Here is a 3,256-nt window from a genome sequence, read left to right on the forward strand (position 1 = left end):
GGACGCCTGGCTGCTTCCAGCACCGTGACGCGGCTCATCCTCACAGTCAGACTTTGTTCGTTATTTATTTGCTCCCCCGGTGGGGCCCAATCTTTACTGGCCCATTTCTGAGGTGGCTTTGTCCCCTTCTGGGATTGGTTTGATAGATATTGGTACCGATAACGCTTTGAAATATATACATGCATTTATAAGTAATCAATCATAAATATATTTTCTACTTCCTAAGTGATGGGTTTGTTGTAACCTGTAATATTAATATGCAGAGAGAGATACATAAAGATACTGAGATAAAATTGCTTGTTGAGGTGTAACCTTGTTAGGCAGCTGAGCATCCTATGTAGAATCAGAAAGATAAAAGTGAGAAAACTCTTGTGTTGGGGTAAAGACAGTTTAATGGGTAAAATAAAAGCTGGAACCACAAGCAAATCAAAACAAGGAAGATGCTGACAACTTCCCATCTGCAAGGAAATGTTCAGCCATTTCCAGGAAAGTGAGATCCAACACATGTAATGATTACTTGGGAAGACTAACACCATAACTCGGAGTGGTTCTCCCCGTCCTTCTTTCCCCCCAGCTTTTACTGGTGATCACAGTGTGTCATGGTATGGGATATCGCTTTGGTTACTTGTGGGGCTGGCCTGGTTCTGCCCCCTCCTATGTCCTTGCACAGACCCAGCTCTTCAGTGGCAGGACAGCACAAGAACCAAAAAAGTCCTTGAGGATGTAAGTACTGCTTGGCAACAACTGTCAACAACATTTTCATCACAAATCCAGTACTGAGCACCATACCAGCCTTCATGAAGAAAATTAACCCAACCAGGAACCTGCAAATTGCTGCTGTATTGTTAACTGATGATGACGATGATGATTTCTGCTAGTAATACCATTGATTTTTATTACTCTTGATTACGTAGGTGTAATTGCTTTCCAGGTAACTTACATACTTGCTTTGTCAACCATAGGTATACTTGGGAGTGGCGATTTGTAGTAACCTTTAATAAAGTAGAAAAACTTAGGAAATAAAGCCTCTGTGTCCTTCTGTGTTACAGAATCCTGTGAAGCCACTGTTGCAATCTCTGTAATTCTTCAGATCCTGAAGGATTTTAAAAGCTGCATCATATCAGTTGTCAGAAAAATCGTCAGTCCTATTCTGGCCATCACAGTGAAGAGAGACAGGCCTGAAAAGACCTGGCAACCTCCCCTACCCTCTATCTCTGTAACTTGTATGCAAAGAGTATGGTCCAAGGGACACTGGTAGATGGCAATTACGGAGACTGTCACTTCATCTCTAGCCAATCCTCAGGTCTTGGTCAGAGAACATCACCTTCTGAAATGTCAGCTGCACTGCATTAATTAAGCACAAAAAATAAAGCTATCAACAGCCAGTAGTACTTGCACATACCTGCAGAATCTGAAATACTGAGTATACAATTTCATTTTGAAATGGTGCCAATTAGTACCAACACACAAAAGGCAGATAAGGAGAAACTCCAAAATTGAATTAGTAAGTATCAGACTCTTACTAAATTGCCACTGCAAGGGGCATGCACAGCAATAGATCAAAGAGCTTTGGAGAGCTGCAGCACTGCAGCAGATGAGTAATGCCTTCTGATCTGCCTTGGTTACATGGCTCTGACATGCTTAGGAACACACTCAGGAATGTGATACATGCATGTTAATAGGTGTAGCCACCCTGTAATCCTGGGAAAACTTTCAAGCTGTTGAAGGAAGTATAACAAAGACACACTGTGTTGTCTTTCCCAGCTCTTCCTCTTTACAGCTGTTTGAGGAAGAGACAGCTTAACTGAAATGGAGATGGGCAAGCTTTGTGGAAGGAGGCCCTCACCATCAGCACTGGAGAAGCAGGGGCTACATCTGTGCCACCAGCATCAGGCACACTGCACAGGTAGGGGAGGGCTTGTGAAGGGCTGCCTTTTCCTGTCCTCGATCCTGTGCAGGTGTTTGACCATAATATGGGCTGGGACAATCCTCAAAAAGCCTTAAAGAACCCCAAGGAAACTTCTAAAATGTCTTATCCACGCTCCCCTCAGGAGTGAACAGCCAAACTGCAGTAAACAGAGCCTCAGCAGATCAGTTACTAACACTTAATGTCTGTGCATTCCTGATATTACCAATCCAAAATCTGGTGATTATTATGATTAAGAAAGAATTGTGTTGCTAATCTTCCTGAATATGGAGGCTCAGCCTCAGGACTGGCAGAGCTTCATAATGCTGTAAGGAGCAGAGAATTCCTCTGCACAAACAGTGCCATCAGTCCTGTCAGAGCTCTGGCCTGCACAAAATGACTCCCATGGCTATGGTTCTCAGCAGGAGTCACAACCAGCACGCCCTGGGCAGCTCTCTGACACCTGAGGGGCATGGTGGACTATCTCTTAGGTATAAAAGGAGAGTTTTTATGCCCCACCAGCTCAATTTTTAATATTGACTGATCACCCTAATTTTAAATGACTTCAAATCCTGGTCGCTTATTCATCCAGGGCTCTCTGCTGCTCCACGGAAAATGAGGCGTTGGCAGGACCATGGTGGCACCGCCTGCGATCAGAGGCTTTTGACAGAGCAGCCCATGGTGTGGCATTCCGCGGGACTGAGGATTACACTGTGCTCACAAAAGGCAATCACTGCTGCAAGCCTTCCCTAAAGGGGAGGAATCAGACTAGGGAAAAAATCCCATGTGATTTCTGGTGTTCTCAGATTACTTGAGAACATCTGCAGGTGTAATTCTGCTGGCACATGTAATTGCAGGTACATTTTATTGTACTTAGATGCCTATTTTGTTTTGGCCAGAGGCTGAGCAGTTTGACACCTAAATACCCTTGCAATCGTCTATGACATAAACTATATCTACGGATGTGTTCTTGACATAAAATTGGAAACTGAATTGATGTCCTTTTAAGAAGCAGCGCCTTCATCCTCACACTGATGGACTGAAGATAGCAGGTTTGAGATTTCATAATAACATCAAATCTAATAATATAAAACCTTTGTCAGCATATAGTTAAAAGGTGTTAGTAATGACGTTTTGAGAAATAAAATATCCCACTGGTGTTGTTAAACACGTTGATGTACAGTACAGCAGCTGCAAGCAGGCATTTGGAGATCCTGCAAGCTGTGCTGCTGTGCTGGCAGGCAGCAGGTGGTGCCTTCGAGTCACAGCATTTTCTCACTGCCAAAAGCAGTGCCGTGCAGCTCTTGTTCCAATGCAAAAGCATCTTCATGGCATTCTGCAGGGTCTTCA

Source organism: Lagopus leucura, unplaced genomic scaffold (assembly GCF_019238085.1).
Source record: "Lagopus leucura isolate 7727_CA_CO unplaced genomic scaffold, USGS_WTPT01 Super-Scaffold_100157, whole genome shotgun sequence".
Taxonomy (NCBI): Eukaryota; Metazoa; Chordata; class Aves; order Galliformes; family Phasianidae; genus Lagopus; species Lagopus leucura.